The 27,531-nt window shown below is 43.8% G+C and overlaps 1 protein-coding gene across 13 annotated transcripts in view; it reads left to right on the top strand.

The window, feature by feature from the left end:
• NPY2R (neuropeptide Y receptor Y2) overlaps nt 1-27,531 on the top strand; it is a 117,154-nt gene that overhangs the window by 43,894 nt on the left and 45,729 nt on the right. Inside the window, exon 2 of one of the 13 annotated variants that reach the window (XM_061584542.1) lies at nt 15,471-15,516. The exons of 10 other annotated variants lie outside the window; for them this stretch is intronic. The gene's annotated coding sequence lies outside the window, so the exon portion shown is untranslated. Of the gene's footprint in view, nt 1-15,470; nt 15,517-27,531 lie in introns of those variants that run through there. 2 more of the 13 variants (XM_061584536.1, XM_061584549.1) reach the window with 2 other exon arrangements.

Raw genomic sequence — 27,531 nt, 5'->3', positions numbered from 1 at the left:
CCATTACACAACACTACCTCTCAGGAAATTCTAGAAAATGAAGTGTCTAGTTTTTAAAATCTTCACGATTCCATTGTTGTTAGAAGCATGCATTCTTCCTCAGTTTCCTAAAACTCATATCTTACTTCAAGACATTAAAATAAGTGGTGGCTGATAAGAATCTGACCTTTGTATATTAATGCATCCTGTATATCCTACATTTGACAAGCATATGAGGCAAGTGAAAAATTGTATGTCTGAGGTTCATAGCTCCATAACAGAAGGGCAAAGCTATAAAGATAATATAGCAACTGTTACACTCAAGAGCAAGCTGTAGCCTACAATTACAGATCAGGACTCTTATAATTTACTGACTCTTGCTTATACAAATTTCAGTCCTTTTGCTTGTTTGCTCTGCAAATAACCTTGATGAATGTAACAAATTTTCCCCCTGAATATTCATTCTGCATGCCTTTTACTTCAAACAGTGTGTTTTAGTCTTGTCTGCTCTGTACATGGAGAAAAAGTGCCTGATGACAAAGTCAAAAATGTATTGAATGTTGAATCACAAGGGTTTCAGCAGTACGAAATTATCATAGATCTTTGTACTCAATTTAAGTCTGTCTGTATGCCTGGGGCTGAAATCCATAGACCCCTAGAGGTGGCAGATGGGGTGGGGAGACCTCAAGTTACACTGAGAAAAACTGTTTATTCCAATAAATGAAAGTCAGAAGCAGCCTAAGGCATTTTAGTTTTAAAGTCTTCCTCAGGGGCTACTGACTTTCTTAGGATTTTTCCCCTAGTGCAAGGATGGAGAACTGGTGGCCTTCCAGATGTTGCTGGACTATAGCTCCCATCATCCCTGGCTGTTGGCCATGCTGGCTGAGGCTGATGGGAGTTGGAGTTGAAGAATATCTGGAGGGCGACAAGTTCCCCGTCCTTACAACCAGTGTGTTACTTCAAAATTTTCTGTTTTGGGAGGGACTGGAGTTGGGTGGCTATGGATCCTACTTTACAGAGGGCAGTCCTCTATTTGAAAAGGTGTCAGTCCTCTATATGAAGGTGTCTTCTATCTGAAGAGTTGTCTGGTCCAAATGCAGTGGAAAGGTGACAAACCGCAAGAAGGGAGAGCAGGGGCCTTGAAGCTGCCTGTATAAGTCACCTGATCACAGTCTCCTCCATTGTGGTGAGATATATTGTGTTTCTATTTCAGTTATATTATTGTTTTTAAATTTGCATCTCTATATCTAAATTAGCACATGCAAATGTTATGCAAATCCGTGTTCTTCTTTGGCAATGTATAAGCAGCTGCCCTAGACTGTAAAAACAGGCATGGAATGAGAGTTGGTCATGTAGGCCAGTGCAGCTTTGAACCCTGTGAAGTTTGTTAGGCTAAGTGAAAATGTCTGGCCTAAAATCATTCAGTGAGCTTCACAACTGAACGTTGGTCTCCACAGTCCTAGTCCAAAGCTCTCACCACAATACTAAACCATCTCTTGGTGAAGATGTGTGAAATTCTTTTCATGTCCTTACTCAGAGGTTCTTCCATCTATTCTTCTGACCTATCCTCTTGATCAAAAGGCTATATAAAAGAGTTGAGAAACTCTTTCTAAGAAGGTTTGCCAGCCAAGGTTCCCCTCCCCCCTTGTGTCTTTAATAGCTCCTCCACATGCAGCAAGTTCAACAGATGTGGGGAAAGTATATGTTCATGCTGGGAAAGCCAAAGGATATAGCAAGTAAGTCATATTCAAAATAGACCCACTGAAATTGATGGACTTAAGCCCATAATTTTCAATGAGTTTAGTTCAGGGGGTTTTGACCAGGGGTCCACAGACCTCCAGGAAGTCCATGGACTTGGTGCAAACCTCCCCAGTAACCAGTACAATAAAATCTATCTATCTATCTATCTATCTATCTATCTATCTATCTATCTATCTATCTATCTATCTATCTATCTATCTATCTATCTATCTATCTATCTATCTATCTATCTATCTATCTATCTATCTATCTATCTATCTATCTATCTGTCTATCTATCTGTCTATCTATCTGTCTGTCTGTCTGTCTGTCTGTCTGTCTGTCTGTCTTTTCTAGCTATCTAGCTATCCTTCTATCTATCTATGGGAATCCATAGCTTTCATCAGAATCTCAAAGGGGTCAATGACCCAACAAAGGTTAAGAACCATTGGTCTAGATGGAGTATGACTAACACTGGATCATACAGCCACAAGAGTGGCCATTGTATACTATAGCCAGCATAAATATTTCACATTCTGCCATGTTAAATTGAAAATACCCCCATGTCATTCTACTGCTTCCCATAAGCTCATTTCAAAATAAATTCTTATTAAAACATATACTCCTGAACTCAGAAATGCTTGTTTAACAACCCTATAAGTTTTCATGGCGATACACAAAACACTCAGAGAGAATCTTCAGTTTAAAGTCCGAAACAAAAGTAAAAATTCCAGACCCCTGACTGATTTCCAATTAATTTAAGAAAATTAACACTGGAGTCTATGACAAACACAGGCATGCACAGTAAGAATCAACTGTCAGTTTCTAAAAACCTAACAGCTGTTTGGCTTGGCTAATCAGGAGATTCCTATTCTCCTGACAGAGCTTCAGGGGCCAGAGTGGTTTAATAGGCAGCCCCTCTTCCCACAGAATTCTGGGGATTGCAACTCTGTGAGGGGAATAGGGCGTCTCCTAGCAACTCTCAGCACCCTTCACAAACTACGCTTCTCAGGATTCTTTGAGGGAAGCCATGACTGTTGAAAGTGGAATAAATATCTGATGTGGATGTGGCCAGGGACAGCTTTGGTTTAAATTTGGGTCGGAGAGTACATGTGTCTGTTGTAGAATAAAAAGGTGGGGGGAAACCCCAAAAAGAATATACTGTTAACGTTTTCCTTTTGGAAAAGAAAGGAGCTTTCTCTCTGCCTAGCGCCCACCTACCCAATCTCCTCCCCCTCCCCCTACCTCCCTACCCATTCCCTTCCTCCCCTCCTCCTACCTGTCCCTCCCCCACATCAGTTTAATATATTCCAAGCATGATTGCACAGGAGTAAATCTCATTGCTCCCCCTTCCCCTCCTTCCCCCACTCCCTCCCCCTTTCCCTTCCTTCCCCTTCCTCTCCTCCTCCTCATTTCCCCTCCCTCCTACTCCCTTCCTACTCCCCTCTTCCCTATCCTCCCCACCACACTCCAACCCTCCTCCCTCCTGCTTATCCTCTGTCCCCATGGTCAGTTTCACCTGTCCTAAAGCTGGGAACCCCTCCATCTTAAGTGCAGGTTGCGAATATGTGTAAATAAAAACTATATCCTATAAGATACCATAGTATCCGCTGACCTTCTTTCCCAGGAAACCAAACCCTGGCTAAGCGTAGGAACCCCTGGAAGTCTCACACAACTTGGAGACTGGGGTGGCATGCAACAATGCACAATATATAAGAAATAAAAGAAACAATAAAAACACAATTTAAAATCATACAGGATCTAGCACCTCATATTTCAATTGCTACAAAGGCAGAAAAATCATTAAGCAGTTTGCTAAGACTCCCAGCAATTTTCAGGGTGTCTGTGGGGAAGAAAGTTTGGGAACCACCGGTTTAGTCTTTTTTCTTTCAATTTGAACTCATTGGTTTGGGTCCTAACCTCTGGAGCCACAGAAACAAATTTGCTCCATCAGCTATGTGACAGCCCTTCAGATATCCAGCTGATTATGTTTGGGTATAGTCATAATAGTTTGTATCACCAATGACAATGATAAGTCATAATTCTAATTGTCAAATGTCAGCCTTATAGCCTTTTTCAGTGGCATGGATGTCAAAACTGGTAAATTAGCAGCTCCAGAGTTTGATAACACAATTCGGGCTTGCATTCCTCCAAAGAAAATATATTACACTTCAGTTACTCTGGATGCACTTCATGCTTGCAATAACGTTATAAAAACACAAGAACTAAACACATTTTGTTAAATTACATGTTGTTACGTGTAAACACAGTGAAGAGAGTTGCTTTATGCAGCAGAGTTCATTAGAGATATAAAAGAATATGAAATAGAGTGGTGTTTATCTTAAACAAAATAAACACATTTTATTAAGAAAATACACATGGGAGAAAAGCCTAATCATCTACACTAGCTGAATTCAAAAAGTAGGGAGAGAGAGAATTATGGGAAGAAGAAGGAGGTACTCAAGTGATGATAGCCCTGAGAATATCAGTGTAAGCAATCAGAGGCGTGCTTAAACTTGAGGAAAGTAACAAGGAGCTAATTCAAGCAGAGGCCCTTTCAACTGACTAACTATATCTACTGTCCCTAATGGTCAATAGATTCAAAGCACACAGCGAGACAATGCATTGATTGAAGTGAAACTTCTGACACATAGTGCCAAGCATTCACTTCCTTCCTGTTTTTAAATTAACTCACCTTTCCTTTTAAAATTAGCTACCCTATGGGCAGCCTTTGCTAATTTAGTGCCTTCTAAATGTTTTGGACTACAACTCTTGTCCTGGCCATGGTGGCTGGGGCTGATGGGAGTAGTAGTCCAAAACTTCTGGAGGGCACCAAGTTGGCAAAGGCAGCCCTAGGGAATCCCCACTGTAGGAAAATAGTCCAGTTGACTAACCTACCAGGAGTCAGGTCTTCCAACTTCTGTTTTTGACTCCTGATACTATCCAGCTTTAAGATTTCTTGGTGTGCTTCCATTTGCACTCCGGCTCACCGATGAAAACAGAAATAGTTGAAAAATAATTCCGTTTCATGTATTCCCTTCACTGTCGGCCATGATTGAGCAAAATGTACCAATCAACAGGGAAAATATATAGAATAAAGAGAAATATAGAAGTGTAATCTGTGCAGGTAAAAATTGTAGACTCCAGTTACTTAATCTATCAAATCTCCTTAAAGCAGCATATTCCTTGAGTGTCTCAGAGACCTAACAATATATAACACATCATTGCCTTATTAATGCACCTGAGATGTGTTCCCCAATTATTTATTTATCTGTATTTTAGTTTTTAAATTTATTTCCTGTTTTACGGTCCTATTATTAGAAATAAAATAATGCTCAATTAGTGAAGTTTTTATTTATTATTTATTTCATTTCATTAGTGAAGTTTTATTTATTATTTAGTATGTTTTATTATTTAATGAGGTTTAAAAATGTATACACCATAAAGTGTTCCTGCCCCCAATAAAATGTCAAAGATGAATGCATATTTACTGCAAAAATTTCTTCTGTTGCTATTGTGGTAACATCCCTGTTGCTTTTGCTGCTACATTAATAGAGTCCAAGACACCAATCTAAGTAATAAAAAACAACATCATTATATTCAAGGGGGAAGTGTGACCTTTCTTTGCTCTCTTTTAAAATCAATAATTTCCCAATATACATTGTTGGCTAGTTCCTGCAAGTAAAACTCTTGTTAGATAAAGCCAATTCCTTTCCTGTATTATGCACCACTTGCTTGATTAAACTTGGTGTTTACAGTACTGTGTGTGTGATTTCTTTTCCATACTTTGTCTTTAGGCCACACAGATCCATGTTAGTGTTAAAGGTGCTATTCCCCAATGTCCAAATGACCCATTTCTGAGTTACGCCACATTTGTGTCAGTGTGGCTGTTAGTCACACACCCTCACAAGCACTGGAGAAATGAACCTTGCCTGAATTAAAGGTGACAGGATTGTCAGGAGCCAGGAATAAACTCTGAAACCCTAGAAAATGTGGTTAGAGCTGGGTTTCCTTCTTTAAAAAAACAAAAACCAGGATGGCCACCTACACATTGCCCCCCCCAAAGGAAATGCATCACCAAAACATGAGGGCAACAGAGGATACAGATTTGCATAAAATATACATAGATTAATATATATGTTAAGATGCAAATTTGGAAATTAATTACTGTATTTTAAATGGAAATAGAAATATAATTTAAAGACAAATAAATCTAGCCATATTGGGGAAAACTGACCATGTCAGCTGTGTGCCTGCTCAGTCAGCTGTCCAACTACTAACAATTGGTGGACAACTTCAAAGTCCCTGATCTCCTTTCTTATGGCTTTTTCTCTTTACATCAGACTTGGACTGGGCAGCCCTTTAAACAGAGGACTCCTTCAAAGACAGGTCTGTTTTCTGTCACCTTACTAAGAAATGGTTAGGAGCCATGACTACATCACAGCCAGTACTCCAGCCTCTACACTGGCTTCTTACAAACTATTAGGCCATATTCAAGGCATGGGTTGTTTTGATCAAGAAAGCCCTTGCACACTGCAGCAATTATCTCCTCTCTGATGTTCTGCCACTATCTTCATGATGAACTCTGTCCCCCTGTTAAAGGCTGAGTGAGCTCTTTCCTGAAGTGCCATAGGGTCTTACCACTCCAGTTGGGGTTAGACTGTTCTTATATTCTACCTGTCCTGAATCCCTGGACTAAAGTTGCAGAGAAACTAAAAAAAAAAAAGATTATGCCTAAATGCTAACTGTGGTCAATCAACCCAACTTATTTCATCAGTTTTGAGATGGAATGTTCAAATGTCCTTGCTTATTTGAAATGGAGATCTGTGGGATTTCATGCTTCAGCACTGTCCTATGGATAGCCCATAGAGAATAAAATAGGATTCTCAAAAGCAGCATGGATTGCTTTCCCACAAACAAATGAAGTTTGTATGCCATTCTTTTGCTGTTTTCTATTTTGCCTGTCATGGAAAAGGCAGATCTCAAGGCAGATATGAATAAAACATTGTTCTGTCCCTTATGTGGAATCGCAACTGACAGGCCACAATTTGTATTGCTACAGTTTTTCAAAACAGATGGATAGTTATAATTATGTTCCCCCGTGTATCTATTAATGTAAAGCTCCCAGTGTAAACATTAGCACTTGGAACATGGTATGTGTCTTGAAGCACATTGCTGAGGTTTCATGTCCCATAAATATCTTTGGCATTTTTACGTAGGAGAGAAAATCCTGCCTTCATATTTCATGCTGGCAGAAGGGTTATTATATGTTTCCCACAGACTCATTCTCAGAAATTGCAAATGCTAAGTTAACACTTCTCAGCATGGAGGGACACTGGAAGATGAAAGACTGTGATGTGTCCCTCATTCCCCTTTCCCTGCTCCTTCTGGTCCTGAGTTACCTTTGTTACCTCCAGTGGTTTTAATACAGAAAGCTGGTTGAGCTATTGAATCTTCCAACATTCAGTGTCATTGGATGTCCCCAAATTCTAGTATTATAAGAAAGGTCTCTACTTTTTCCACACCATGCATAATCTTACACACCTCTGTCATTGTCAGGATGCAGGATTGGGGCCCTGAAGTTTCAGATGATGAGGAGAGGGAGGGGGTCATTTGGACAGAGTCGTGTGAAGGAGAAGCAGAAGAGGGGGAGGGAATCTCAGAGATAGAACTGTCTGGGAGTGAGGACCTTGAATGTCCAACAGACACAGATTCTTACCGTGAGCTTCCCATGCCTCCTCCCCCTCCGAGTTTGGAGGAGTTAGAGAAGGAGGGAGGGCAAGGAGGAATCCAACCCCCTTCTGATCCAGGAAAAAGCAAGGAGAAACAGCCAGACGGTTTAAGCATTGCCCCCCCTGCTTTCCCCCATACCTGAGTCAGATTTCTCAGAAGGGGAGGGGGCGGTGGCACCCCCTTCACCACGTACAAGGAGACAGCAAAAGAGGCGGCAAAAGAAGGGGGAGAGGCGGGGTGTGGATGAGGGCACTTTGAGGCGGAGTGAGAGAATTTGCGCCCGTTTGCCCCCTTCTTAAGGGACAGGGGGAGTAGTGGTTCCTTGTTCTGTCAACTCTCTTCTATGTCGCAGGTTATGTTTAGTAGTTAAAGTTCATGAGACAGCGGTCTTTGTCTGGATATTACTTTAATAAAAACTGATCTGCTTACATCAACTGGTCTGGTTCCTGAGCCACAACCTGGACACGACAGTTTGACAGAACCACCTACCCAACCCTTGACACTCCTGCCACTTGAATGGGACAAGATGGAACAGGGAGCAGCAGGGGGGACAAAGCCCACTTCTGAGGCGGAGGAAGTGCGACAGCTGAAAACTAATGTTGCAGATCTACAGGTAGATGTCCAAACCCTGTTGGCGTCAGTGAGGGCATTGAAAACTGACAACCAAACTTTGAAATCCACGATAGCCCAAATGCGGACAACCCCTTCAGCCGGTGTGGTTAAGATTCCGATTGGATTGCCACCTAAGTATGCGGGACAGAGTGACCAACCAACTCTCCACCTTCGTGGCTCAATGTGAAATGTACCTGGACATTAGGAATGCAGAATTTCCTAGTGATGCGGCCAAAGTGACCTTCGTGATCAGTCTATTGGAAGGGGAAGCTGCCAAGTGGGTCACTCCTTATCTGGTCAGAAAGGATGCCATCCTAGGAAGATATAGAGGATTTATGCAAGCCATGACCGAGATGTTTCAGGACCCCCAAAGAGCGGAGACTGTGGCGAGGCAATTGAACGCTTTGAAACAAGGGAAAGGAACTGTTTCAGAGTATACCAATGCCTTTAAAATTCTGGCCCAGGAAACTGGTTATAATGACTTAGCCCTGATGTTTATGTACCGAAGTGGACTGAATGCCGAGATCTTGGATGATCTGGCCAGAACTACACCCCCAACTGATCTGCCTGGGCTGATTCGGCTGTGCCTGCAAATCGATCACCGGTTGGAAGGAAGGCGCCTGGAGAGGAAACAGGATGTACAGAGATACTCAGCTTCAGCCTCTCGCAGTAAAATCTCTCTGACTCCCGGGGTGTCAGGTAACACAGGAGAAGGATCGGGAGGGGCTCGGCCGAAGCTATCGGAGGAGGAAAAAGAAAGGCGTCATCGAGAACGTCTCTGTTTTTACTGTTCAAAGCCGGGCCATGTCGCTAGGGAATGCGGACTTAAAGGAGATAAAACAGGGCCGTCGGGAAACTAAAGTACCCAGCTCTTGTGCAGGCCGGAGGGCTGGGGGCCGCTGTGTACAAAGGGCCTCCGGTAGCACAGCCCCCTTCAAAAGGGGTACTGGTGCTACCTATTTGGATTACAACTTCCACAGGAGTAATGTTCAACTCTACAGCACTGGTGGACAGTGGAGCCTCTACCAATTTCATTGATGCAAAGTTGGCAAAATGTCACCGAATCTCCCAATGGAAATTGGAAACCCCCTTGTCAGTTGAAACTATTGATGGCAGACCATTGAAGTCGGGTGGAGTGACTCGAGCCACAGAGGAATTAAAGCTAGAAATTCCTGGGTACGAAGAGCTCATTTCCTTGTATGTGTCAGATCTCTCAAACTTTGATGTGATTCTGGGAATGCCCTGGCTAGCAAAGCATGACCAAAAATAGCCTGGAAGGATGCGGTTGTATGGTTCACTTCTCAGTACTGTCACGAGAACTGTCAGCCAGAGATAACCGTAAAAGCCCTGGCAGGAGCTGTGCAAGAGATCAAGGAAGTGGTACTTCCCTTGAAATATGTGGATTTTGAGGATGTGTCTAATGAAAAGGAAGCAGAGTCCTTGCCCCCTCATCGCCCTTATGCTATTGATTTAGTGCCAGGAGCAAGCATTCCAGCTGGAAGAATTTACTCCCTTACAGAGCCAGAGAGAGCAGCTCTGAGAGAGTTTTTGGACAAAAACCTGAAGCGACGATTTATCCGTCCCTCACAATCCCCCGCAGGGGCCCCCTTGCTGTTCATGAAGAAGAAAGGAGGAGAACTCAGACCCTGTAATGATTACCGCGCCTTAAATCAAATTACCATCCCTAACAGTTATCCATTGCCCCTGACTCTGGAGTTGTTAGACCGACTGCGTTCTGCAACAATCTTCACAAAATTGGATTTAAGAGGGGCATATAATCTGATTTGAATGAAAGAGGGGATGAATGGAAGACCGGGTTCAACACCTCCTATGGTCAATTTGAATACCTGGTGATGCCTTTTGGGCTATGTGGAAGCCCTGGCGTGTTTCAGAAGTTTATGAACAGTTTAGAGACCTCTTGGATCAGTACGTGATTTGTTATCTGGATGATATTCTGGTGTTTTCAAAGAGCCAGAAAGAACATGATCAACACGTGAAAACTGTGTTGAAAAGACTGAGAGAGAACCACTTGTATGCCAAGTTAGAGAAATGTGGGTTTGACTTGCCATCTTTGGACTTCCTTGGATACCAAATCTCGGCAGGAGGAGTAGAGATGGACCCAGGAAAAGTGAGTTGTGTATTGGATTGGGGCCAGCCAACCACCAAGAAGGACGTACAACGTTTTCTTGGATTTGCCAATTACTATAGAAAATTTATCCCAGGCTTTTCCAAGCTAACAGCTCCCCTTACGGACTGTTTAAGGGGAAAAGGAAAGTTTCAATGGACAGAGAACGCAGCGAGAGCTTTCGGGGAACTGAAAAGGAAATTCGCATCTGAGCCTATTTTGCGTTTTGCTGACCCTACCCGCTCTTTCGGCGTGGAAGCGGATGCTTCAGACATAGCCATGGGGGGGGGGTCCTTTTGCAACCAGACATGGATGAGAAGGAATTGTATCCTTGTGCATATTTCTCCAGAAAACTAAAGGATGCCGAAAGAAATTATACAGTGTGGGAAAAAGAGCTGTTAGCCATCAAATACTCATTTGAGAATTGGAGACAGTATTTAGAGGGAGCCCAGCATTAGATAGAAGTGCGTTCTGATCATAAGAACTTGGAAAGTCTGCAGACAGCTCAGAAGCTGAACCAGAGACAGATACATTGATCGCAGTTTTTCGCCAGGTTTAACTTCAGGATTACTTACCATCCCCATGCAAAAAATCAGAGAGCAGATGCTCTATCCAGACAACCGCAATATAAAGGAAATTAAGTTTGCAGCCCTCCCCAGTACATTGTCCCGCCGGAAAAACTGATGGGATTATGCCAGCCTTCATGGGAAGAGGAGCTTAAGAAGGCACAGCAGAGGGATCCATGCATGCAATGATACATTCAGGAAATGGAACAGGATCCGGATTCAGAAGTAAGTTTCCATTGGAAGGATGGACTGTTTTGGTTTAAAGCCACCAGATATGTGCCAAAGGGGGACCTAAGACTCAGAATTTTGCATCAGTGTCATGACTCTATCACGGCTGGACACTCTGGCATTTTTAAGACCATTCAAAATGTAGCTAAGGATTTTTGGTGGCCCCAAATGCGTCGAGGCATTGAAAACTAAGTAAAATCATGCTCTGTCTGTATGCGGGCGAAAACAGACACGGGAAAACCTGTAGGGTTGCTGGAACCTTTACCAACGCCGAGTGAACCTTGGAAGGACCTTTCCATGGATTTTATAACTGATCTACCGAAGTCACAAGGAATGACAGCTATATTGGTCATAGTGGATTCATTGACCAAGATGGCTCATTTCCTTCCTTGCTCAGGAGCCTTAGAAGCTAGAGAAACAGCAAAATTGTTTATAAAGGAAATCTACTGATTGCATGGATTGCCCAATAGCCTCGTCTCGGATCAGGGAACTCAGTTCACAGCTAAATTTTGGAGAGCTGTTTGGAAGCAGCTGCAAACAGAGCTAAAACTTTCTTCAGCTCATCACCCCCAGACGGACGGGCAGACGGAGAGACTTAATGCTGTTTTAGAAAGGTATTTGCGCTGTTATGTGTCTTACCAACAGACTGATTGGGTTTCCTATTTGCATTTTGCAGAATTTGCTTATAATAACTCCTTGCATACCAGTACTGGACAAACACCTTTCTTCGCTAACTATGGATTCCATCCCAAGGCCTTCCCCAGCAGTACAGGGAGTACGCCTGTACCGGCCGCAGGGGAATTTCTGCAGGAGCTTCAGGCGGTGCAGCAGATACTGAAACAACAATTAGACGAGGCCAAAGTGGAGTATAAACGAGTTGCTGATCAACATCGACGGGAGGGGACCCCCCTTCAGATAGGCGGCAAAAGAACGGGGAGAGGCGGGGTGTGGATGAGGGCACTTTGAGGTGGAGTAAGAGAATTTGCGCCCGTTTGCTCCCTTCTTAAGGGACAGGGGGAGTAGTGGTTCCTTGTTCTGTCAACTTTCTTCTATGTCGCAGGTTATGTTTAGTAGTTAAAGTTCATGAGACGGCGTAGTCTTTGTCTGGATATTACTTTAATAAAAACTGATCTGCTTACATCAACTGGTCTGGTTCCTGAGCCACAACCTGGACACGACAGTCATGCTTCCCCCCCTTATTTGCCTTTTTTTTCTAAACTAAAAAGCCCCACATGTTGTACGGTTTCCTCAAATGGAAGTTGCTCTAACCTCTTCATCATTTCTACAGTATTATTTCTGAGGTGGTCTTGCCTTCATATTCCTCTTCCAATCCCCTCTTTCTTTGTTAAGATATAAGTATCAAATTAGAACTAGCAGCAGCACAGAAGGTTAAAAGAAAAGAAAAAGGCAACAATTGAGACCTACATAATTATCCTGCCTCCCCTCTCCTGGCCCCAATAATAGCCTATGGGAATCTGACAGTGTTTCCAGCTGCAGAAAGAGAAGATGCACGCAAGAAGAAAAAGGGTGAGGGAAGCCATTTTGGAAAGCAACCATTTTGGGCAACAACAGTGGCTGTCTCTCCTCATCAAGTGCTTAGGAAATATTGGAGCAATCCATCTTCTTCCCCAGAGGAGAGAGGGAAGCAGCAGAGCATTTGACTGCTGATACTGGATTCTCCGTGGTGTCTTGGTTTTTTAAAAGCCTTTTAAAGAAAAACAGCAGTGCTGCCGCTGCTATATCACTATCACAGCCTTGCTTGACTGTGGTCACACCCACACCATCCATTTAAAGCACATTTAATGCACATTTAAAGCACATGGCTTTCCCCAAAGAAACTTGGGAATTGCAGTTTACTCCTCACAGCGCTACAGTTCCCAGCACCCTTTATAAATGACAGTTCCCAGGATTCTTTGGGAAAAGCCATGTGCTTTAAATGTATGTGTGGAAGTGACCTTTGTACAGGTTGTTTTTTTCTTTTCCTTTTTTTAGTGGCAATGCTGCTACCACCAAGAAATTTGGTAAGAAGCTGGCAAGCCACTCTATAATGCGTAGAAGGCCAGTTCCAGAGCACAAGCCCTTGGTTCCCCACTCCTGTGCTATAGCTTAAAATTATTCCCACAGTTTCAATAAAGTCTAGAAACAACCACAGCTGCTTGGTTGCACTGATCTACACTTAGTTGTCTGAAAAATGTTCCTTGATTTATGTCCTGATTCATATGACCTGTTCTACTGGCAAGAAAATGGGGCACGATGACTGTTAGGCATAGTCCTTGAGGATAATATTGCTTCAGGACTCCTCTGCTGCCATGTGGTGTGTGTGTGTGGTATGTGTGCAGGGGAGAGACAGACAGACAGAGGAGGGCCTGGTTCATAACATGTGTGTGGTCTGTGAATAATTGAGAAATGGCCTGTCATAATTAGGAATGGGCAAATCTGCCAGTTTCAGCTTTTCTCAATTTCTCATTTTTCCAGTCTTAGTTCAGTTCTTCATATTTGCACATCAGTCCTAATTTAAGTGCAAATTTCTCTTAATATACACGTTTTTGGGAAGCAATTGTATATGTTATTTTCACACATTTATATGCACATTTTAGCATCTGCATTTTTATACACACTATTTGGCCGGAAGACTGCATTTCAAAATTCAGAACATAAGAGCCTGCCAGATCAGGCCAATGGCCCATCTCATCCAGCATTCTGGTCTCACAGAGGCAAACCAGATGCCTATGGGAAACCCACAAGCAGCACCTGAGTGCAAGAGCAGTCTTCCTTCCAGTGGTTTCCAGCAGAGCTTGGAAGATTACTTTTTAAAAGTAATAAATTACAGTTACAGTTACATGGCCCAAAAAAGTAGTAACTACCGTTACAATTACAATTGCTCTGAAAGTAACTGATTACTTTACTTTTTCTCAAAAGTAATCACTACAATTACATTTCAGTTAATTTTTTAAAAAAATGCCTACAAGGTGCTGGCCTTGGCTGCTGCACATCTAAGTAGACTAAAACAACAGTAAAAATAAACAAACACATACAGAGATAGTAGAATAATTATTTTATCCATAAGATAGCAATGGTGGTCTCTCCGCTGGTAAGGGTGGTGGGGAAGGAGGCTGAGGCCACTACCCAGATCTTTGCACGTCAAACCAAGTGCAACCCCCCCCCCACTCAGCCAGCTAGCATAATCTCTCCCACTTAACCACCTCCCGGACCCTACCCTGCCACCAACTAAAGGACACTCACTCAAGCAAACATTTTTCCCTGAGATGCAAAAAAGTTAAAATATTGCAAATGCAGCACAGTAGCCAGACAGGGTGGTGGAGGCCACTTTGTGTGCCAAGTGCAAACACAGTATTCTCTCTCTCTCTCTCTCTCTCTCTCTCTCTCTCTCTCTCTCACACACACACACACACACACACACACACACACACACACACACACACACACACACACACACACACACACACACACAAGTTGTCATCTTTCACCTCCACAGTTCTTTATCTCCATTCTGCTGCTGTCTCCTTTTCCTCCTTTATCCATGTTCTTGACCTCCGAATCCTTTCCCCCTCCACTCCATTCTTCACCACTACTCTCCACCCCGTCTCAGTCTCCGCCTCCTCCCTCATTGCCTCCTACCCATCCGCAGAACATGTGGAAAGACAGACACTGCACAGAAGCCCAGTTTGAGGCACATGATTTTCATCCACAAATCAGAGGAGCAGAAGACTTCCCCTGCTCCCCCCCCAAGTAATGCCCAAAAGTAATTCTGGAAATGTTACAATTACTCCACAAAAGTAGTAAAATTACTCCTACTTCTATTACAATCAAAATGTAAAGGAATTACTCACTCGTTACTCCAAAAAGTAATGAATTACAAGTAATTCATTACTTGTAGCTAGTTACTTCCAAGCTCTGGTTTCCAGCAACTGATTTTCAGAAGCATACTACCTCCAACCATGGAGGCAGAGCCTAGCCATCAAGCCTAGTAGCCACCAACTTCAGTATCCTCTGGGTATTTGTCTAATCCTCTTATAAAGCTATCCAAGTTAGTGGCCTCCTGTGGGAGAGAAGTGTGAATTGTGAAGGATGGCTGTGTTTCATTTTGCATATTGTCTCAGAAAGTACGAATTAGGTAAGTTTGCCTTTGAGTGTTAAATAAATCAAATTTCTCCCCCATCTCCAGTCATGTTCTATGTACACTAAAGTGTTTTCTACACAGGAACAGAGAACGTTAATTATGTCTGGTGGCTTCCGTATATTCCTTTTCTTAGAGTGGTTCATGCAAGAAAAAATACACTAACAGTAATAATACTCCTAACAACATCCAACAGCAATCAAGTTCATTAGAAATGCAAACAATTAAATAAAAACTAACAAAACCATCACCAACATCAGTCATCAATACTATTCAGCTGGTATACAAATTAATATTACTCAATTCCTAACTTTTGAACGAAGGTTGATTTGTGTACTTTGTGTTTTCAGCATGGGCACCTGATGAGAGAAAGTCTTGGCACTCACACAGAAAATAGTAAGTCTCCTTTCTTCACTGCACAGATTGGTGGCACCTACACAGTGTGGACCGGGCTCCTTCTCCTTCTCACACCTTGCACTGCCATCACCCTGGCAACAGCAGCAGCAGTGAAACTGTAAATGCCCTCACAGGCCATGCATGACACCACATTGTTTCCATTTACGAGAAAGAAAAGGAGCATTTGCCGTCACTCTCTCAGCATTTGTTATTGTGGGGGGAGAGAGAGAGAATGGCCTTAATTAATTCTTGCCATATTTTTGCTAGGATAGGTAAACCCTCTGCAAATTTCAGCTAGCCTAGGTGTGAATGTCGCTGCTAGTCTCCCTCATCTGCAGACATTTAACCAAACAAAAACACATTTTGGCACTTTGTCTTCTTCCTGTCACAGCTGTATCTGCAATGAACTTGACAAATATATTAAACTTGTATTAAACAGAAGCCAATCACCCTCATGATACGGCTCTCAATATGTGAATAGCTGACAAAAGAGTGCCCTGATTCGGCTCAGCAAACATTTCCAAGCAAGGAATGCAAGGAGAGTGGGCTAGTTTATCTCATGAATAATGTATAGATTGACTAACACAAATAGAGCTCCCCTTCCCTTTCAGTTTTCTAAAAAGAGGTGTTGAAAGGCATGGCCCAGATTTCTATTATCCTTTGGGACAGGAGGGGCTCTTTGCTGTTGGAAAGAAGGGATATACATTAATGCCAATATTTGCATTTCACATATTGGTTTATAATTTTTTTAAAAGTCACCTTTAAAAAAAGCACTTATTTTTAGTAAGCCTGTAGTTGAATGTCCTTTTTTTCCTTCTATAACTAAACCATCTTGATGTTTTCAGAGTGTCTCTGTTATTTTCATTGAAATTGATAACTGTTATTTTCACCACCTTTCATCCTCAGCCGTTTTGAACGATATTTTTATCTGTTTCACATAACAGTCTTTTTAGCTGGCATTTATTAATATTCTTTCCAAATGGCATACCTTTGATGCTAGAGTGTATAATGAAACATTTTTGTTTTTACTGGCTTGTTATTAGTAATTGAGTTTTCCTCTTCTGTTGCACCTGCATTCCTCACTTTTTTTTAGTTTCCCATGTTTTATTTTAACTACTCTGCTGTTTTCGGAATGGTGCCTGGCTAACTCTTGTGGGTGCCCCATTTGTTTGTTTATCCATGTTTACTCACAGTGTTCAGTGGGGGGTTAATCTCAGGAAAGTGCCCATCACTACCTTCCCACAGAACCAGTGCAGAGCTATTCTTAGGGCCAAACTATGCATTCTGTAATCCACCACTTTTTAATTTGGAAGAAAAAGCAGTGATGCAGTCCTGATCTGGAATGTGTGTGCTCCCAATCCAGATGGGGAACCAATCTCACTTTCCTGCTGGGAAAACCTCCCTGCTTCCCTCTTTGTTTGCTATTTGCTCCTGAAGGTGCAGAAAGCAAGGGCAAATAGGAGAGGGAACCATTTTCATCAGGAAACTGGTGCTCCATCCAAGTTAACATACATTCCAGATTGGCTGCTTTTTCTTCAGAGTAAAGCATGCAGTTTATGTGTGCTTTTTAAAAGCATGAAAAAGCAAAATGTGTTGTTTGATTCATACAATCCGGTAATAAACTTATTGCTAAAGATGAGTATCCCATTAGAGCCCATGCGTGATGTTTGAGCAGAGCTTGCCACATATGGCGCAACTGTCTTGAGAACTAGCTGTAGAGAAGTCTCCAGTTGCCGATTACCTCTTGTTGCTAAGTGCCTCTGCTCCACAAACAGTTTACTGGCATATAAGAGTGAGCTGTTCAGTGCCCTTATTTCTTCTACTGCCCTTTATAGCATCCAGGTGTCCACCTGGCCATCTCCTTAGGGGTAGAGTGATGATCTTGACTCATCACAAAGGTCAAAGCTAAAATAGTTAGAGAATGTGGATGTGGTAGCCTTGGGGTGAAAAACCAGTGCAGCATAGTGGTTAAAGTGACAGAGCAGTACTGGAGAGATTCAGGTTCAGATCTCCACTCAGCCATGAAGCTGCAGGGGTGACCTTGGTCCAGGCTTTCTCAGTCACAACAGGGTTGTGAGGATAAAATAGAAGAAGGGGAAGAAAACTATGTATGCCTCATTGAGCTCCTTGAAGGAAAAGAGTGATATAATTGTATTTAATCAATAAAAAAAATAAAAAGAGTAAAAAGTAAAGTGGTAAGAGAGGAACATAGGAGGCTGCCTCATACTAAGCACTGATCCATCTAGCTCAGTATTGTCTATGCTGACTATAGGATTTGAGGATCTCTCCCAACCCTGCCTGGAGATGCTAGAGCTTGTACCTTGGAGCTTCTGTATGCAAAGCAGATGTTCTGCTACTGAGCTACAGCCCTTCTCCACTGTAAACCAGTGTGGTAGAGTGTGTGGTTTGTGAGTGTTAGGTGGGTTATGTTATGTTATGTTAATGTTTATTTATACCCCGCCTTTCAGCCAAACGGGCCTCAAGGCAGCTTACAAAAAAAGTAAACACAACAGAGCTTGGAAAAGTTACTTTTTTAAACTACAGCTCCCATCAGCCCCAGCCAACATGGCCACTGGATTGGGCTGATGGGAGTTATAGTTCCAAAAAATAACTTTTCCCAGCTCTGAAACACAAATATAAAAATACATCAACAAGGCAATACATCAATAAAGCAATACATCAATAAATCAATACATTGTACAAAAAAATAAATTGAATAGCAAATAACATTAATTAAGAAAAAATATCCAGAAAAGGCATTCCATCTCGCCTGAACATACAGCTATTTCAAGGGGTGGTACACTAGTCCGAAATGGTGACGGCCTGTGGCTCAGGCCAGGAGTAGTGCAGCTTAATGCTGGGGGTCTCCTTCTGCATGCCCTGGCCTAGGACACCGACGCCGCTGGTAAAGTGAAAACAGGGCGGTGGCAACCAGCAGGCCAACCAACTGGTCTGGCCCGTGGGCCTTCTGACGCTGCAGCGGTAGCTCCCAGGCCTCGTAGTCTTGCAGCTCTTCCGGGGCGGTGGGTGCCACCGTAAGTTCTTCTCAGGCTGGCCAAACGACTCCCCAGCGGCGTGTGGCCTTTTTTTTCTGCCTGAGTCCATCCTCCAGCGCGTCCTGCATTTCTTAGTCATGTGAGCATGACTAGTATATTTGCACGTAGAGATTGCTGGTGCTATGCTGAGAGAGAGGGATAGTTGCAGTCAAGTTGATCCACAGTGCTGACATGTCTTAAGATGGATCTGCTTCAGTTAGAGAATTAGAAAGAATCCCTTCTAAACTAAAGTCTAAAAGAATCTTTCCAGCCAGTGCTTAATTTGAATCAGGATCTGCCAGGGATTAGCTCCATGTGGGATCGGACAAATGTGTCAATCTTGGTTTCAGTTTCTTATTTTTTCAGTCTTGAATTCAGTCCTCTACATTTCACAGCAGTTCTTGAATTATACACATTTTTGTATGGAATTTTGCCTAACATATCTATTTTTGCAAAGCAATTTTCCATAATATAATATATTTGGTGTGCTATTTTCACTTATGCATTTTATGGACACTTTCCCCTAATATTTGTATTTCTGTACACATTATTTGGTTGGAAATCTGTATTGCAAAATTCAAAGAAGTGTGAATTTTGAAGGATAAATGTGTTTCTGTCTACCTGTTGGTTCAAGAAGTATGAATTAGATAGTTTATCATAAAAATGCAAACAGAATTGAATCTCTTCCCCACCCATCCTTAGCTCAAGAACCTGTTTTTAATGCTTAGTTGAACCCTAAACCATGAGAAACAATAATGCAGAAGAGTCTGCTTCTAAATGCATGAAGAGCAGAGCACCCCGTCCCCACATTTACCCTCCAAATCAGGATCAAGATCAAGATCAAATCAAGATCAGTGATCATCAGAGCAAAGGGCAAGACTTAAAGGCAAATGCATACTTTAGCAACTCTCATTTTGGAAACAAATCACCAATCCTGAACTTCTAGAAATATTTTGTTAACTATTTTTCTCACTTAAGCATGAAGGATCCTGGATATGTCCCATGAAAAATAATGGAGATGATCTCTAAACTATTTGTTTTTAAGCGTGTGAAGGTTAAATGTGGCAAGCCCAGATGCAGAAAAGAACTTAAGAACTCAACAGCTTGGAACAGCCAATTAGGTCGGGTTCTATAATAAGCCCTTGATCATCAAGACTTTCAGGCATCTCTCACATTATTCTAACTTGGACACCTGCAGCAGCACCATCAGCAGAAATGTTGGTTCTTTATGAGGTCTCAATTTCTTGTACTTCAACAAAGAGCTGACGGTATTGCCCCAAGTGTTGGGTGTGGATTATGTTTAAGTACAGACAAGATACTTTCCCCCCCAGAGAGATTAAAGACACACACAGTGGGTCCATTTTCAAAATTCTTCTGCTTTTCATTTCCTCGACCATTTTGAACCTTTAACATCAATTTCAGCTAAGCCTGTTTATGTTTATTTTGTCTTTTTGCTGTTGTTGAGAATCCTGAATTAAGCTTTTTATATCAAAAAAATCACACACATACACACACGCACAGAGAGAGCAGACATTGCTACACTTGACTATGAAGGGGAAAAAATGAAAAATTGAGTGTGCTTGCCAGATACGGACATGCTCATTGTGTTAATCTTACTAGTAGAGTGCATTACAAAGGTTTTTTTTTATTTTGAACAGTTTATTTGCTATTAAAGAGGGTAGTTAACTCAGTTGCAATTCAGTGGCTGAAGACATCTGATAATCTGCTTTTCTTCATCAGTGTTTTGCATTTGAGGGGAGAAAGGTCAGTTAATTGTAGGGATTAACTGTAACTGTAGGGATTAATTGTAATTGTAATTATTTACAGTTTATGTCAGTTTCACATATGATCATTCATAACTCCACCGTCTTCTGTTACTTCATCAATCAATTCTTTAAAAAAAACACAAAAATTTGCATTATTTTTAAGCCTAACTTTCACAAAATACACATTTTGTACTGTATACTTTACCCCAAAATATGCATTTTATATGTTTTTGAACCAAGAATTGAATTGCAAAAAGTACAAAAACCAAAAGATAACTGCATTTTTCACACGCACTCCATTAATCAAAGCACACCAGAAACAAATGTATGTTGCCTCAAAAACCACCAAGTTTGCTTTTTTATCTACAGCCCCACCAAATGAAACATTGTCCTCACCAATTAATTAACTAAAGCCTCAGTTAATTCATCTCTCTATGGAACTGGTTAAGGGTCATTAATCAATTAACGCTTCAGTTAATTCATCTAACCATTGAATTGATTCAGCCTTGCTGCATTTTCAACTCCCGAGTTCTCTCACACACTTGTTCCTTCTCAATTCATCAAATCCCTTAGCTTGGTAACTGGTAGCAAATGCAAAATTTGTTATTGACTTATATCCCATCTTTTCCTCCAAGGAACTCAGGGTGGCATACGTGGTTCACTTTCCATTTACCAAAACCCTGTGAGGTTGATTTGTCTGACTATATATATATTGTATTTTATGTATTTTAATTGTATTTTATGTATTTTAATATATTTTAATGTTTTTGTGATTTTACCGTTTACAATTTTATTATGTACATGTTTGATTTTATTTTTGTAAGCCGCCCTGAGTGCCCTATTATAGGGTAGAAGGGCGGGATAGAAATATTTTAAATAATAATAATAATAATAATAAATTATAAAAATACAAATAATCATTAAAGTATCTTGCTAATAAAAACACACAATGTAAATCGCTGCAAAGGCCTGTCCACACAAAAAAAGTCTTCAACAGATGCCTGAAAGTCAAAAGCAAGGATGTCTACTGAATTTCTGCTGGGAGAGTGTTCCACAACATGGGACCGGTGACACTAAATGCCCAACTTCTGGTAGGGGCCAGTCACGTCTCTATAACACAGGACAACTAACAGTGCTCCTCTGGATGATCACAGTGATTGAGATGGGATATAAGGACTTAGGTAGTCTTGAAGGTATCCTGGCCCCAAGTTGTTTCAGGCTTTGTATATAAACGCAAAAGCCTTTAACCTGGCCTGGTACCATATGGGCAGCCAGTGCAGCTGTTTTAGCAGGGGTATCAAATGCTGCCAGCCATCTGCCCCATCATCAGCAGTTCAGCAGTTGCATCCTGCACAAGCTGGAGCTTGCTACTCCAACTACTCCACTGAAGTGTGTCAAGCCACTCCAAGCCAAAGAGGATTTGTACTGGAAATGGAGTGGACTAACAGAATAATAGGAGAGAACCTGATAGATATTTAGGGATGACAGAGAAATTCACTTTCTGAAATAATATGTGAACCAAAATATAGCCATCTTTCAAAATTCACACATTTTTGAAGCTTGCAATACAGTTTGCCAGCCAAGTAATAAGTCAAAAATACATATACCGTTGTGCCCCAGGCGCAGGGGGTGTTAGATCAGGGAGAGGAGTCAGATGATGATGAGGTCCTTGGGGGCATTGGAGGAGGGGGGACTCTGCTGGCCAGCAGACTTCCTCGGCCGGCACCCCCATCGATGCAGGTCCAGCCCTGCCTGTGAGTTCCCCATCTGAACCATTGGAAAGTGACCCTTCTCACGTGCCAACCCCGCCCACACAGGAATCCCCACCTGGCACTTCAAACATTTCCCTGCCAACCAGCTTCCCACTTCCTAAGGTCATGCTGTCACCTAGCGAAGCCTCACTGTGAGATGAGCTGTCGGAGGCTCGCAGATAGACAGCCAGATTGAAGGTCGCCACTTGGAGCGCAGGGCAGAAATCCCATGGTTCCAGGCTCCCACACCTCTCCCCTGCACCCATTTTGCACCTAGTGTGGGAACCTCAACTTTGTCAGGGGTGGACCCCATGCAAATTGGAGGGGCAAGACCATGCCTGTTGGAGGAAGAGGAGGAGAAGTACAGGAGGGAGGGGGTGTCTGTACTGTGGTAAGGGGGGCACCTAGCCCAAGGATGCCCCTCCAAAGGAGAAAGAGCTCTGGTGCAGGAAAATTCCAAATCCCAACTCTCATAGAGGCCAAAGATTTGGGAGCAAAGCAGACACCGTGACCTCACCAGCAGCCCCTCCCGTCGCAGCCTGCCCTCCACCTGCCAGTCTGGTTGATTCTACCTTCAGGGCAAAGTCTCCAGGTCACCACCATGATCAACAGTGGGGCTTCCTCAAGTTTTATGGACTGGAGTTTTGCTCAGGAGCATGACATGCCCACTCGAAAAGCCCTTGTCTGTCGAGACCATTGATGGACGGTCCTTAAAGTCAGGAACAGTTACCAGGACGATGGAGATGCTGAGAATGGAAATTCCAGGACATGTGGAGAGCGTCCCTTCCCCATTTTCCAGTGGTGTTGGGAATGCCCTGGTTTGTTCAGCACAACCCCACAATCTTCTGGGAAGAAGTGGTGGTGGTGTTTACCTCTGGGTATTGCCATCAGCACTGCCAACTGCGGAAGACTTCTCCTGACATCATGGTGGGAGTTCCACTGCAGGAGGGAGTCATCTTGCCTGACAAATATAAGGAGTACAAGGATGTGTTTTACAAAAAGGAAGCCAATCAGTCCCCCCCCTTGACCCTATGACTGTGCCATAAATTTGATGCCGGGGGCGTGCATCCCTTCAGGGTGGATTTACTCCTTGTCAGAACCAGGGTTGGCAATACTAAGGGAATTCCTGGAAACTAATCTCAAGAGGGGCTTCATTCAACCATCCCAGTCTCTGGCTGGGGCCTCTTTGCTGTTCGTTAAGAAGAGCAGGGAGCTACGCCCATGTAATGACTACCAAGAGTTGAACAAGATCACCATTCCCAACAGCTAACCCTTGCCGCTCATCACCAAGATGCTGGAGCAACTGCAGTTGGCCAAGATTTATAACAAGTTGGATTTGTGGGGGGTTTACAATCTGGTACGAATAAAGGAGGGGAATGAGTGGAAGACTGCCTTAAAGACCCGATATGGACAGTTTTAGTACTTGGTCATGCCATTTGGTCTATCCAATTACCTGGGGTGTTCCAGAGCTTTATGAATGACATATTTAGGGACTATTTGGACTAGGTCATGATTGCGTATTTGGATGATATCCTCATCTATTTGGACTCCCCAGCTGAGCATGATGAGCATGTACAGGCGGTATTACAATGTCTCAGGGAACATCACATCTACGCCAAGCTGGAGAAGTACAGCTTTGATTTAACCACATTGGACTTTTTGGGGTACCGCATTTCTCCCACCGGAGTGGCGATGGACCCAGGCAAGGTCCACAGCGTTGTCACATGGCAGCCTCCCAAAACGAAGAAGGATCTTCAGCGGTTCCTGGGGTTCACCCACTACTACCATTGGTTCATCGCTAATTACTCCGACAAGACCGCACCCCTCACGGAATGCCTGAAAGGTTCCGTTCCCTTTCACTGGACCAATGCCATGCAAGGAGCCTTCAAGGAGCTGGAGGTTTGGTTCGCCTCGGAACCCATACTGCAACACATGAACCCTACACCCCCCTTTTGTGGTGGAGACAGATGCATCGGACATGGCCATTGGAGTGGTGCTCAGAGAGGGGGCAGGTCTGAGACCCTGTGCATACTTTTCACAGAAGTTGACGAGTTCTGAGCAAAACTATACCATGTGGGGAAAAGAGTTGTTGGCCATCTGGGATGCTTTTGAAACTTGGCAACATCTTTTGGAAGGGGTGCAGCATGACATAGAGGTGCACACTGATCATTGGAACCTGAAGAGTCTCCACACCACCCGTAGGTTAAACCAGAGACAGGTGTGCTGGGCTCAATTCTTCGCTTGCTTCCATTTCAAAATCCATTACATGCCCCAGGTACAGAATTAGTGGGTGGACGCTTTGTCCCGCAAACTGGAATATCTGGAGAACCTGACCCTGACACTGCTGCAACTTATTATACCCCTCGAGAAGATAGTGGCAGGGGTGTGCCAGGATTCCTGGGTGGAGGAACTGCGTTCGGCGCAAGAACAAGATCTGTTTGTCAAGGAGAAGTGTTCAGAACTAGAGGGGCAGCCTCCTGGAAGTGTAGAGGGCTTCACTTTGAAGGGGGTGCTGTATCATTATGACACTATGTATGTGCCCCCCAGGGATGTGAGGGCCAAGGTCCTGCGTCAGTGTCATGATTCTCCCACAACTGGGCACTTTAGAGTTTTTAAAACCTTGCATGCAATCACCGAGAGTTTTGGTGGCCCCAGATGAAGCAGGAGGTGGAGCACTATGTCCAGTCCTGCCCCACCTGTGCCAGAGCCAAACACATCACGGGATGGCCAGCAGGACTCTTAGAACCACTCCCTATTTTCGAGGGTCCTTGGCAGATGGTGACTATGGACTTCATCACTGACCTCCCCTCTTCTCAGGGGAAGATAATGGTGTTGGTGTTGATGGATGCTTTCACTAAAATGGCTCATTTCATTCCATGCTTGGGACTTCCAAATGCACGAGAGACAGCTCAACTGTATGTGCAGCACATTTACCATTTGCATGGTCTTCCAGACAGCTTAGTTTCGGATCGGGGTCCACAATTTATGGCTCTGTTTTGGTGCGCTTTGTGGCAACTCCTGCAGAGTGAACTGAGACTGTCATTGTCCCATCACCCGCAAATGGACGGTCAGACTGAGAGAGCAATATCTCTGTTGTTATGTCAACTACCAGCAAAACAACTGGATGCCATTTTTGCCCCTAGCGGAATTTGCTTACAACAATGCAGTCCACACTACCATGCAACAGATCCTGTTCTTTGCCAACCTGGGATATCACCCTCAAGCTTTTGCTGCCCCAAACGTCAGTCCCGTTGTTCCAGCAGCTGAGGACTTTGTGCAAGAGCTTCAGGCGATGCAGCAGTTGTTGAAGAAACAGTTAGAGGGTGAAGATCGACTGTAAGAGAGTTACAGATCAACATCGACAGGAGGGGCCAGAAATCTGCGTGGGAGACAAGGTGTGGCTGTCCACTTGTTATTTGCCTACACGGGCACGATGTCATAAACTGGAAGACAGAAAGGTGGGTCCCTTTGAAGTTCAGTCCCAGATCAATTCAGTGGCTTTTTGTCTGAGATTGCCTCCTTCTCTCAAGATACATCCTGTGTTTCATTTCTCCCTGCTTACCCTAGAGCATCCTCCTTATCCCCACAGGATACCAGAGGTGCCTCCACCCCCCATAGCTGTAAATGGACAAGAGGAATATGAAGTGGAGTAGATTTTGGACTCGCGGAAGCGACAAGGGCAACTTCAATACTTGATCCACTGGAAGGGGTATGATCAGACAGAGCGTTGTGGGAGTCAGCTGATGATGTCCATGGGCTGGATTTGGTGAGAGTTCCATGATGCCTACCCAGACAAGCACAAGCCCAGGGGGTGGAGGAGATGGAGCATGGAGGGGGGATGATGTTGTGCCCCAGGCACAGGGGGAGTTAGATCAGGGAGAGGAATCAGATGAGGACAAGGTCCCTGGGGGCATTGGAGGAGGGGGGGACTCTGCCAGCCTGCAGAATTCCTCAGCCAGCACCCGCATTGAGGCAGGTCCAGCCCCACCTGCGAGTTCACCGTCTGAACCATTGGGAAGTGACCCTTCATGCGCGCCAACCCCACACAGGAATCCCCACCTGGCACTTCAAACATTTCCCCACCAATCAGCTTCCCGCTTCCTGAGGTCGCGCTATCAACTAGCGCGTGCCCCCCCTCGCCCCGCATGAGGAGGCGCAAGAAGAGAGATTTTCAGAGAGTGGAACTCCAGTGGAACCATTGTTTACCCGAGAAGACCTTCCCTACTTAAGCAGGTGCCCTCCCAGACTCTAGATCTGCTCACCCCACACACTGCAGAGACTGTTTAGATAGATTAGTTAGGGAAAGTAGTGAGTCAGGATAGACAGGTTTATGAAGCACACCGCTTTGGATGTGACACATTAACAAAACGAGAAACAGAACAAACCTCGCCTCAGTCTGGTACCTTTGTCTCTGGGCAGGACATATACTAGGGTAAAGTGTGCATATAAATAAATTAGTGAACTAGGAGCTCCTCCCCTGCTTGCTTCACTTGCCAACCCCACCTACTGTTACCAGGGCACCTCCCACGAGGCATCAGCACTCCCCTCCCTCCTCCCTGTGGATCATCAGTGCTCCCCCTCCCTCCCCCTGCACACAGATCACCAGTGCTCCTCCCCCCTCTGGTCACCAGAGCTCCCCCATCCCCCACAGGTCACCAGCACTCCCACCTCTCTCCCTCCCCCTCCCTCCCTCCACCATGGGTCACCAGTGCTCCCCTCCCTTCTCCCATGGGTCACCAGCGCTTCTCCCTCCCTCTCCCCATGGATCACCATTGCTCATTCCCTCCCCTCATAGGCCACCAGCCCTTCCTCTTCATGGGTTACCTTCTCTCCCACAGGTCCCCCTCCCTCTCCCCAAGTGACCGACCAACTGACCAAGGGCCTGCCACTGCTGGGTGCTTCACTTGCTCACCTGCTTGCCATGGGCACCAGTGCCAGGTGACTCGCCCGTTGCTACCAGGTGACTTGTGTGCCTCATGCACTGATGTTGCTGGGTGCTTCGTGCACCACCACTGCCTCACCTCGCGACGTCATGCTACATATGAAAGCTTACAAAAATATTATATAGGAAGAAATAGACAAAAAGCATTATATTTGGGGAAATTGCTTTGCAAAAATGTGCGTATTAGACAAAATTGCATACAAAAGTGTATATATTTGGTGAAATTTGTCCTAAAATTATTTTGCTTTTTCATGAGGACTTTAAAACAAAATCACAAAAAGTTGTGGAAATGTGGAGAACCGGCATTGCAGTTTGAACCTTCTCTCATAAATAAATGAAATCCAGTCCTCCCCACAAAAACAGGCTTTGTGGTTAATCTCTACGTTTCTCCCTGCCCGGGAGAAAATCTTTATCAGTCAAAAAGAGCGTTCTGACTGATTTTAAAGCTAAAAAAGCTTCTTCTGAGACGAGAGCTCGACTCAGAGGCAGCACAGGCAAAGCAACCCTTCCCGGAAGAAACC

Source organism: Rhineura floridana, chromosome 9 (assembly GCF_030035675.1).
Source record: "Rhineura floridana isolate rRhiFlo1 chromosome 9, rRhiFlo1.hap2, whole genome shotgun sequence".
Taxonomy (NCBI): domain Eukaryota; kingdom Metazoa; phylum Chordata; class Lepidosauria; order Squamata; family Rhineuridae; genus Rhineura; species Rhineura floridana.
The sequence above is the reverse complement of the archived record's forward strand: the minus strand, read 5'-3'. Positions and strand labels throughout refer to the sequence as shown.